General features: G+C 39.4%; 1 protein-coding gene across 6 annotated transcripts in view; it reads left to right on the forward strand.

Moving 5' to 3' along the window:
• EYA1 (EYA transcriptional coactivator and phosphatase 1) overlaps nt 1–12,207 on the forward strand; it is a 146,022-nt gene that overhangs the window by 46,956 nt on the left and 86,859 nt on the right. Inside the window, exon 1 of one of the 6 annotated variants that reach the window (XM_063392701.1) lies at nt 8,080–8,330. The exons of 4 other annotated variants lie outside the window; for them this stretch is intronic. The gene's annotated coding sequence lies outside the window, so the exon portion shown is untranslated. Of the gene's footprint in view, nt 1–8,079; nt 8,331–9,432; nt 9,945–12,207 lie in introns of those variants that run through there. One more of the 6 variants, XM_063392710.1, reaches the window with a different exon arrangement.

The following is a 12,207-nucleotide window of genomic DNA, read 5'->3' on the forward strand; positions in this document are numbered from 1 at the left end:
TTTTCAAATCATGGAGCTAACTCAAGACCAATTCAAGTGATTAAAATTTACTGGATTTACTTCTTTCAGTAGAACCGACACTACAGAGATGTTAATTTGGATAGCATGACATTTGATGTTAGGCAGGGATGGAAATTCGGCAAGTATCCCTAAGCTGTGTTATTAAACCAGAGAAACTTATGTCTTGCAAAGTTACAGGCAAGCTTAGGTGAGTGTAAAGATTTAGCAAATCAGTGTCTCAAAGCAATCTCTTAAATCTCTGTGATTCATTGGGTTTTATTCATAGTCATGAATTTCTAACCCAAATGTAAACAGAAGTCTTCAAAACCTCTTAATCAGGGTCTCTAAAGTCCACTTCTCTTACTAAATTAATAGGAAACATTTTTACTGCATATTAACTTACAGCTATTTTCTCATTGTAGTTCATTTCAAGTCTTTTTATTGTACCCATTCAAATTTTGAGGAAGTGGTGTCTTGGAGAACTGCAGTGCATCCAAACATGATGAAATAACTAGACCTGTTTCCAGCAACCTGGACTGTGAGGATAGACTCCAGCCAGCAGTACATGGCCCTCCTGAGGACAGAAGGACAACTGATGGACACCACAGTCCACCTTTGGACTGGACTGCAGGGCAGTGGCCTGGGCTGAAGCAGACACCAACACTGGTTGACAGTAACCTTGTAATGTAGGACCTGCTCAAATGCAGTTCATCCTGCACACTCATCAGGATGGACGTTTTAGGCAACCCCATATTAGATTTGTGTAAAAAACAGTTGACCTAAAAGTAGTTGCTTTAGGATGCATGCTGAATAACTATTATTTACTTACTGACCAGAAAAATGAGAGGCAAATCCTGTAATTAATCAGCTAGTAGAGAAAGATTTGTATAAACCTCCTGCTGTGCTTGGTATACTGGATGTGTCTGAGGCAAATTACTGTGATGCTGATTCTGTTTTAATTCAAGCTTTAGAGATGCACACATCATATTTAATACTATTTTAGAGGTGAAGATATTAAGAGTGTTTTCTCTTTAAAACAAGCAAACAAACAAACCCCAAAAAATCCACCCAACTGAAAATGATGAGTATTTTATGAGAGTGGAGACTGGAGAAGAGAAATGCACTCCAGGGCTCTCACTGCTGCTTTGTGGCAGCTTTTTTTGGGTTTCACAGAGGAAGAAGAGCCAGCTGAGGGGCAGCCATGCTCCAGCCCTTGGATTTCCCGTTTTCAGCTGTTCCTGAGACCACCATACAACTGGTCTCACACAGTTCTTGAGACTATTTCTTAATTCAAAACCATTCTAGATACAGATGAGGATTCAGGAGGGGGAGCCTTCATTCTGGATGCTTGAGGGGTAGTTAAGCACTTTGTTGGTGGCTGCAGGGGCTGGGGATGCTTTAGTGTTTGGCCAAAGCCCATCGGGGCTCGGTGGAGCAGGAGGTGTCCTCAGCCAGGGCAATGAAGCCCTTGTGGCCCAGGCACCATAAGGCAGCACATGCAGCATTCAGTCTCCAGCAGTTTAATTTTGGGGTTTTTTTCAATACCCGGTCATCTGCGGTGGAGTACATTGGTGGAATATATTTCAAATTAATGCATTTTCAGGCTACTAAAGCTACTAAACTTTCCAAGGTGTCTCTAATTTAGGCTTTTGTGCTTTCCTAAAGAGCTATTAAAAATCAGCCTGGTTACAAAAAATACCCTGCTTGTAATTACAGTGGCACTAGATTCGCCAAAGACAAATAAGCATTTCTGAGTTGCATTTAACACATTCCTTATACAGATAGCAGATAGATTGTATTTTTTTTAAAAATCAAATTATAAGAGTTAAAACCAGGTTACTCAACTTTGTTTCAAGTTCTCCATGCAGTTGTCTGCTGTTGTGTGGAGCTCTGTGTCCTGTTCTTCTTATGATATTGCATTTTTTGGGTGCCACTGCAAGAAAAGAATTCTGCCTCTGCCCAGTGTGCAGCACCCGTGCTGTGTCTCTCAGCTCATAAACTGGTATCCAGTGCAAGATGCATTTTCCTTTGTCTGTGCCTAGTTTAGCAGCATTGTTTAATGGAGGTGGTTGTGTATGGCGATTCCTGCACTGTGGAAGGCAAGGCATCCCTAAAGATGCATTTTCAGAAATTTCCTCAGGTAAATCGCTTGGGTGGATATGAATGCTTCACTCTTTTGGGCATGCAGATGTCGTACAAGACAGAGGGGAAAAGTCTAGGATTTTTTTTTTTTTTTAGATACTGGAATCACAATTTTGCTTGTTCTTATTTTTTGTGAAACTCACTTGAAATCCTTGTTTTAACCTATTTCCCTCTAAACTAGTGACAGGTTTGCAGGGACAAAATTTCTGACTGCTCTCCGTGATTTTTTTCCCCCTTGAGCCCAGGTTTGAAAGGGATCTGTCATCTTGTTTGTGGGTTCACAGTGTAGGTGTAATTATGAATAATTGGTTTAGGAATTAAATATTTCTCCAGAAAGGCAGATTTTCAAGCAGGATATATAGGTAGAAAATCCATATAATGCCCTTAATTTAAAAAAAAAAAAAAAAAAAATCTGTGTTAGTAGCCTGGAAGTATCCAAGCAGTATAAAGAGTTTAAGCTTTGTTTACATTTTGGCTGCAAGAGGTGCCTCTCTTTAAGTATTTAGATAAACAAACCAAAGCTGCTGTTTTCATTAGCATGTAACACAGAGCCCAGTTTCCTTACCTGAGAGGACATTAAACTAAAATTCAGTGGCAGAAAGCAATTTGATCTCTTGCAAATATGAGTCTTGATAAACCTTACACTATGGAAAAAACCCTCCAACAAACCAACCTTCAAATTTCGTACCTATTGACATTGCTTAATAAAAACATCTCGAGTGCTGGTGCTTCTGGGTGTGTTTCCAATAGCAATGTGATTGCAAGGCTCCCTGGATAAAGTTACCAATCCTTTGAATTCTGACCTTCAGTCTAAAACAGCTTTAGAGGTTACTCTTTTTCCTTTTTTTGAGATTGCAGAGAAAAAGTTAATGCTGCTGGAAGGAAGCAGGGGAGGGAGCTGGGCTTGGAGATGAGGACTGGGTCTTTGAAGCCATCTGAGAAGTTTTCCTCTGGCCTTGATTTGTAACAACAAATATTGACAGGCTGTAATTATATGAAGTTTCAAAATAATCGAATCTTCTGTTTTGAAACTTCTGTGAATACAATTGCTATTGAGACCCAATTGGTTCTAAGGGAAATGATGCTGCTGGGTTCAACAAAGTCTGGATTCGTGGGGCAGCTGTAGCCATCAAACCCTGAGAGCAGCTTAACTCCATCATCTGTGTCTACAGGGAGGGGACACCTCAAAGTTGGGTCCCCTGCATCGACTGGAAGTGTCTCTCTCTCCCCTGAGGATGAGGGTTTGGGTGATCACCTTAGACTAAATGCTTGATTTAAATGCTTACACATAGGTGAGAATCTAGCTCCTGCTGAACAAATGATGGCCATGGTATGATTACTGTAAGGTTTAGAAAAATTTAATGTATTAAATTACTTGAAAACAGTTTCTGGGAAAAACATTGTTGCAAGTATAAAATAAATCACTGGACTATTTTTATTTAGACTTCCACTTTGTCCTTCTCATTACAAGGCCCACAATGGGGATAATTTATGCATGTCACTTTTAGAAGATATTTCACTGTTCCAGATCACCATAAGAAAAATTTGTGTGACTGAATGTGTCAAAGTTAAGGATGTACATATTTACTGTATTCAGCTAATGTAAAGTTTGTAATTTGAATATGTTTATGAGTCACTTATATTAGTCATAAATGCAGGTTTGTCTTAATAATTTGTCCAAGTGAGCCCGGGTTGCTGTTCTTTCAATTTTCTTTCTAATTCTAAATGCTTTAATCAATAATTATTTTCTCTATATTATATTTTCAGGTTTTGTTTGTGCAGACTTATATGGCAGTAGCTGAAAAATTATGTAATAATTGACACAAATAACTAAAATACAGAAATGATCCACTGCTCCATCTACTGTTGAACAGTGACATGAATAACACTACAGAAAAAAAATACGGAATGCATTTAGGAAATAATAACAAAATGGAATTTACAACAAATAAACCTATTGTTTCTGTGGTTAGTGGAAAAACATCTTTTTCTTGCAGAGTAAAGTATTCTGAGTATGACTTTAATTCAGAGTTGAAAAACAAAGAGGAATTTTCCATCTTCCTTTTCACCTTAAAGGTGGTGCTGACAAAACTAGTTTTGTTCACGTTAGTGGGAAAAAGTTGGAGAAAAGACAGTCTAGGATTACAGAGCTGACTCATGTCATACAGTGCACTGTATTTATATCACTGCCAAAAATGTAAGTTACTGCTATGAAAAAGCATTTGCAATGGTTTGTAAGTTCTACCTTTATTCTAGTAGCACTAAATGAAAGATGAGGAAGGCCTAAAGAGTCATGGGAGGATGAACTATGGAAAAATGGCATGTGTGTGAAATGGTGTGTTTTATAGTCTTTACAGAACAACAGGGCTTGATTATTTTGTCAGCTCACTGGTAATCTCTCATTTGTAGTGTGTTCTTCCTGCAGCCCAGTCTTCTGAGGAGGTACTGATTATGGCTTTTATCACCTGTTAGAATGCTGGCAAGCTGCTTCTCATCATCAGTGGTGCATTTGATTTGACTTGTTCATTTTTATAAGCAAATTATTATGCACATATCACAATGAAGGATGATTATTTTTAAATTTTAGGCAGCTATGTTTCCATGATGAGCTGGAGTAAAAGCCTGAAAGTCAATTTAAAAAACTAGCTCTTTTTTAAGGAAGCTCACAGATTACAATTTACTCCTTTCATTTCACCCCCTATGTTGTAAACAGATAATTCTTCAAATAACTTTCTTCAGACACATCTATGTTGTCTTCAGCAGAACTTCTTCGATAAATAGCTACATGTTGATGTATCTTTTGAGCAGAGATTTTTGTGCAACAAATAAAAGCAACACGTTTCATTAATTCTTAGGTACTGTAGACAATATTAAAAATCCCTCTGTAAAACTCTTTAAATTTATTGGAAAATGGAAGGTAATTTTCTATAGTTCAGTTTAATAGCTAAGACATTGCTAACATGAAGAGTGTAGTATTTGGAAAAGCTACATTACTCTTAAACCTGGAGTAGATCTCAGAGCTGTGCCCTCAAGATGTCACAGACCTGGTGTCTCAGTCTTTAGGGAAAAGCCATCACTTTTGGGTAGAGTATCTACTTCAGATGATCTGGAGACCAAAGCTTTTCAGTATTTTTGTGTGCCAATCATTCCCTTAATGAGATTTCTAGAAGAGACAAGTAATGCAGGGTGTTGAAAAATGCCCAAAGGCAAATGATAATATTGGATACATTTAAAATTTAAGTTCATCTAGGAAACTTTTCCTTCACCCTGCCAAACTACTTTTTTACTTTGCATTTAGAGTACTGACTATATATATAATTTACATTACTGGTGCTTGTAAATATATATTTCTATAAACATGCTATTTTTTCCTCCCTTTAATATAATGCTTTTAAGATGCAAGAAATTTAATGAAAAAACAAGCATACTTTGGAGAGTGAACAATTGAGAGGTATTGGCTTTCAAACTAGACTTTTCAACGCTTCTTCTGTGGACAGTCTGCATTTGTTTATATCATAGCTATCAACTGTTTCAGAATCATATGTAAGTCATGCATTCGTTCAGAAAGCTAAAGCAGCATCTACTTGAGATTAGTAAAGACTACTATTTCCTATTTTAAATTATACTAAGTGGTTCTGTAATTCATACTGAAGTGATGGATTGAAAACAACTACAATTGCATGCAAACTAGCAAAACTGGCAAACTGGGGCCAGCAGTTCATGCTGCTTTGGCTAAGGACGATGGTTAACAGTACATACCTTTTCTTATAACACACTACACACAGACCTTAATTCAGTATTAATTTTATCCAGTATGTCTTGAAAGAATATCATTACATTTTTTTTCTTAGTCATGCTGATAGTTTCTGGATGGAACACTTAAAATGGTTGGTTTCTGCCATTTTTACTATTTGTATTTACCAAGGTCTTTCTCCTTCTGCTCATATGAAAGCATGAGACAATACGGGCTCCTGTCAAATGCTGCAAACTTCTGTTCCAGCCAGGGATGTCTCTAGGCAACAGCTGCTACGTGTAAGATAAAACTTGCATGGAGGCATAGGAGGGAGATTGCTGCTTCAGAGGGTTCTGACGTTGCACTGCAGTTGTTTATGGGAAGAGCCAGGCCGTGGCTTTCAGGAGCAATGGGATACATCTTTTGCTTTAGTCAAGTGTGGTCTTCCTAGGCCTATTTCTGATAATTTCTGATATTAAATGTTTCAGTAGTATTTTCTACTTGGAGACAAACATGTGAACATCTCACTGTTCCATATCCATCTTACATCTAATTTTTCTTAATTACCAGAACATCTGTAATCATGGCACCTAAGCACCCTAATGTTGTGTTCCAGATGGATCCATTTTACTTGTGCTAAAACAAGTGTGTGACACTGCATATGAAGTTAAAACCATATTGCATGAGTAATGGTTGTAATAATATACCCAGTAGCTTGTTGTGCATTTGATGTTATGTAATAGGCCTGGTCCTTTACTTCTTAGGACTCTTGAGATGCCAGCTGCATTAATGGGAATGCAGAATCAGAGCAAATTTAGGCATGATGTAAACATATGCAAATCCCACTGAAATCTCTGTTCCAAACCCAGTGTTAGTGCAATTGTGGTTTGAAAATGATGTTGCGTGCCAGTGACCAACAACCCACCCTGCACTGATTTGGTATGCAGTTACTGGGAAGAACAAACCCCAAAAGATAAGTAAACAAACCTCTTTCAACCAGGTTTCAAATCGGTGCAGTACTCAGCTGTCATAATTAGATTACCAATGGAGGTAAAAAGGACTGCACTCAAACCAAATGAGGATCTGGTCCACAGTATCAGCTGTAGGATAAGTTCATAGGTTAGACCCTATCACGGGGTAATGATATTCACTAATCTGAAGTCCAATCTTCAGACATCAGATAAAGAACTTTAAGGCACTGTTTAATGGCTGTATAAACACAGAGGACCCCACTTTATCTCGTATCCCCCATCTAGATCATTTATATGGCTTCAGTTCCCATACTGCCTACATGCCATACTACAGAAGAGATTAAAAATTCAAAGCTGATTCTTTTCTTGCAGTCCATCGTCAACACCCAAAGGGGTGTCTGATCATCTTAGCCTCTGTAATTTATCCCATGTTTATCCTCACATCATCAAGCTCTATAAGTGTGTGTGGGGATCTGTCTTACTTTAATTAAATACAGAGACTGGGCACACTCCTGAAGTTATTACTTAGATATAACTCCCAGTAGGGATGACAAACTAAACAACAATAAACCTGTTTCAGTAATCTTTACATTTAAAATACTAAAAGTTATTCATATATTTGTGCTACTTTTTTCAATAATGTAATGAAATAGATTTATGCTAAAATTTGCATGCATCATTGAAGTCACAGTCTTCTTTTTAAATATTTTTTCATTTCCATAGCATCATTTAAGTATCACTATTTTTGAGAAGGGGTTTTGAGTTACATTTTCCAGTGTTAGATTGTACCTCACAACAACGATATTTTTTGAGTTCTTCTAGAAAAAAAAGAGCTTCTGCTTTGTTAAAGTGTGTGCCTGATCTTATTCATTTAATAGGTACAGCTCCTACAGTCAGAGAAGCAAGATGTGTCTTTATATCAGATTGGGAAGGGCTTTTAAAAAATAATCTTACTAACACTGGTAAAGAATTCAGTTGTAAGCATTTTCCAGAAGATGGTGGCTGTTCCAAAAAAGCACAGTTAAGAATGATTGCATAGCCTTATGTTTCAGGGTTTCAGTGACTTTTACCTGACAAAACTGCATGACTCCCTAATAAGTAATTTGTATTCCTTTCACAGTTTAATATAGAACACGATAAATAGTTTTCTTGGCGTGAGATGTGGTTTGTGACTCTGAAGAAGAGATGGGATTGTGTTTGTGCTGGCTCCGCAGACGGGCCCAATCGAAAGCTGCTTATTTTGACCTGGGCTCCCATATATGGTGTGTGACTGTCCCGAGATCCCTTTTCTTCGCTAAACAAAATGAAATCCTAGGTGCGTTCTCTGCTCGAGGTTGACTTGTAGCTTTGCAAACCGATCTGCTTTCCTGAAGTATTCCCAATGTACTTGCTACAAAATAATGTCTCACTTACTGGGATGTAGTAGCCAGAAGATATTTCTCCACTAGAAGTATTGCTTTCATTCACAGATTAGTTAATTGAAGGTAAGGATATATTAGCAGTGAATAACCACAGGTTTTTGTAAAGAGAAAAAAAGGTTCTGTTTCAGTCTGTTTGTATAGTATAAAGTTGGGGGGTTTGTTGATTTTTGGTTTTGTTTTGGTTTTTTAAAACTTAGTACTTTAGACCTGGTGTGGTATTAAGACTTCTTTTTTGGTACTACAAATTGTTACGCTGTTTTCCTCATCATACTGGATTTTGCGCACTGGAAAAAAAGTATAGAAAAATTAGTGCTACATGAAGTGAAAGATACTGTCTACATAGTGGAAATGCTCTGGAGAATGCTGGTCAAATTTAGTTATTATGTGTGTTATAATGTTTTTTAATATAATGTATGTATTTTTAAAAGAATAAGGGTTTGGTTTTTTTTTTTAATTATGAGCAACTATAAGTTCTGTAATAGAAAAGCATCATAAACCCATTTCAGTTTAATGGCTTACTAATTAAATTACTTAATTACCTATTGATTGGTAAAAGCTAAGGTTACTTAATGCACTAATTTAACTCTATGCAGCCATCTCTCCCTTGTTTGGAAACATTTATACAGTCTATGGAAACGGTCTTTATAAAGTTTTAAATTTTAAAACTTCAGTAAGTGATTACTAATAATTAAAATAAGAATTTGACTACATTTACAATTGTTTTTACGCCTACAGATATTTAATGGTTTAAGTGGTTTAAACAATTTTAAAAGTTCCAGATATTTTATTTAATAAATATCCTTAAATTGGAGAGGGCTGGCTTAAATAGTTTTAGCAGACCCTTTCTTTACAAGGTTGCAAGAATCTCAGATATTTGAGAACAAATCTGTTACATAGCCAATCAAAACGGCATGTCCGGACGTGCATGCTGGTTGTATGCCTAAGAGCCACCACGAGTATCCCTATTTAGCTTCTCTCATTGATACAGCGTCGGTGTAATTCCAGTTATTCTATTAGGACGGCTTTAGTTTAAACCCAGCTTACAAGAGGGGACGCATCTACGCCCAGTTCAACTTTCTAAATGAGGAGGGATTTTCAGGAGTTTTCCCGGGGTGAGGCTGAGGAAGGTGCAGGGCAGGGGGCCCGGGCGGCCGGGCGGGGGGCGGAGGGGGCGGCCGGGGGCGCGCAGTTTCCGCGGCGGAGCGCGGCAGCCGCGGGCGCGGTTCGCCCGTGCGGGAAGGCTGACTGCAGACCGCGCAAGCCTCGCTGCAGTTGGTGCTTTTAAACCAATAAGGTCGGGACAAGAGCATAGCTGCGGTTTGCGTTACAGAAAACAAAAACAAAACCCAAAAGGAAAAAAAAAGAGAGAGAAGCAGAGGAAAAAAACCAAACAACAACAAAACAAAAAAAAAAAAAAAAAAAAAAAAAAAAAAAAAAAAGGCGGCGAAGGGGAGTGAGGAGGAAAGCGGGCGCGGGAGCGGCAGCGTGCCCCCAGGCACTGCCTGGGCAGACTCACACGGCTGAGCAAACAGACGGCGGGGCTGCAGGCAGCGTCCCTCGGCCGCGCTTTGTCTGCCCGGCCCGGCCCGGCGCGGCCCGGCCCCGGGGCGCCCCTGCCCCGCCGCGCCATGGGAGGCGCGGCCGCCGCGCTCTGACCCGCGGAGCTGCGCCGGCACCGTGAGTACGGGGCGCGGGCACTGCCGGCGAGGGGCGGCGGGCCGGGCCGGGCTGGGCCGGCGGGAGCACGGCACCGGGGCAAGGGGGCCGCCGCGGCAGCCCGGGCAGCGCGGGGTCCCGCGGCGGGGCCGGGCGGCGCGGAGGGGCGGCGGCGCTTTCCGCGCGTTCCGGCGCTCCGGAGGAGAGCGGCGCGCAATTATAAATCACTGGGCGCAGCGGCTAATTTTGGCCGTAGTTCAGGCTGGGGTTTGTAGGCTTCCCACAAAACAGATGTTAGAAGTTCTGTTTATTGTGATCGGCCAGGTTTGGGGATTCTCCTGTTTGATTTCCTCGAGTGCTAATGGTCCTGCAGATAGGAGTAACGTGATGGGGAGATGGTGAATGGGGGGTGGAAATAGACACGGACGGTACGAAACCAGCAGACCTTGCTGAAAGAGACATGAGAGCGTGAGAAAAATAATAATAAAAAAAAAATTGGGAGGAAGAATGCCTGACAGAAACAGGCATTTGACAGTGCTTTCTGAAGCAGGAAATCCTTTTGCTTAATATGTTTCAAATTTCCAAACACCAAGGAAAACATGCAGATCCTCACAGGAGAACTTTTCAAGATGACAGAATAAACATCTACACAACGGAAATATTTGACGTTTATTGACATTTTAGGTGGCTTATTTAGAACGGTGATCTTAGAACAAGGAAGTTAAAGACCTTCTGAAGTCTCATTAGATTTACATCTTGCTTTTGAGCAACCAAGACCCACCAAACACACTCTCGGTGTTTCAAACACCAAGAGGAAGGACTGCCCTTTACAGTGCAAGACTGGTTCTGGAAAAGGAAAGGTGTGCACTTAAAAATGTTTCTTTGAAGGTGGTTGGGTTTCGGTGTGGTTTTTTTCTTTCTTCTGTACGCAAACGTTCAAAACTGAGGTAAGCGGAAGAGATAAAAGCTTTCCGGGAAAATAAAATGATAGTGTGTTTAATGTAGTTTGTTTAATTTTAAAAATGGGCACGGGGGGAAATTTGGAACAAGAACTGGAAATGCGGTGTAGTGTATCATTGGAAGTTTTTAACATTAGATACCATGAATAAAGATTATTTTATTTTCCAACCCATACTGAGATGGTTCACAAAACATCTGCCAGAACACAGACTACTGGTTTGAGGTGTTGAATAAATTAATTGTATCTATATGGATATGCATGTGTAAATGTACATATATGTGTGTACACACATTGCAGAATTTTAGGTATATAAACACTACCCACACAGCATTTTCATGTTGCTCACATACCCATGATGTGCAGTTTTTAGCCAGCACCTCACTGCTGTCAGAGTTTTCCCAAGGCCTGGAGGAAGGGTCTGGAAATGAGCAGCCATCCCCTCTCAGCAGTTCTGTGCAGTGACAGACGGCTTGAGTCATGCTTTACCTTAGGAGAAAAAAAGAATGAGTAATCATTTTGTTTGAATTGCAATAAGTATGAAATATTTCTCAGGAGCCAAAAAAAATCTTGGAAAAGCAGAAAGACATTCTTAAATGGCTGGTCATAATAGAAGCATTGTCACATTGTAGTATTTCTTTCTTAAAGGGGAGAAGGTGTTGGGATTTCAAAATGTTTCATTCATGAGTGTATGAAATGAGCACACAGGATAGCACTTTAGAAGAATTTAAACTGGTAATTAAAAATTAAATAACTGCAATTACCTGCTTTTGCTTTAATAAGTACAATTTGTCTTTGATGTATCTGGTGAAAAAGCCCAACCTCTTCCCTTGGAGCCCAGTGATATAGGATTATTGGAAGAGTGAAAGTATTACCAAGTTTCCTGGGTTTGCCAGCAAGGTGCCTTTCTGCAGCCAGTTTGCATTTTAGTTTTGTAACATTTTGGCTGTTGAGGCCATTATGTTGGTAGATCCTGACTGCGTTGTTCTTTTAGGGAGGTAAGGAGTGCTGTTGGGAAAAAAAAAATCCCTTTCTCTCCCTCCCTCCACCCCTTCCTAAAAATGACAGATTTTTTTTTTTGCCTAAGAAGGAACACCCTCATTTGAAAACTGCCATTGTCCTTGAAATTTGCTTCTTTAAAGTAGAACTGTATTTTAAGAGAAAATGTGTGTGCTGGCTATAGTTTTCTGGGTTAAATTCTTATTTTCACTTTGAAAATTTCTTTTCGGCTAGAAAAATGTTTTAAATTATAGCCATTAAAAAATTGCTCCTAGCAAGCAAAAATACTGTGGAAAACCTGCAATTTAGACAAGTACTTACGTTTTA

The sequence above is a fragment of the Prinia subflava genome, chromosome 1 (assembly GCF_021018805.1).
Source record: "Prinia subflava isolate CZ2003 ecotype Zambia chromosome 1, Cam_Psub_1.2, whole genome shotgun sequence".
In the NCBI taxonomy this organism is placed as follows: Eukaryota; Metazoa; Chordata; class Aves; order Passeriformes; family Cisticolidae; genus Prinia; species Prinia subflava.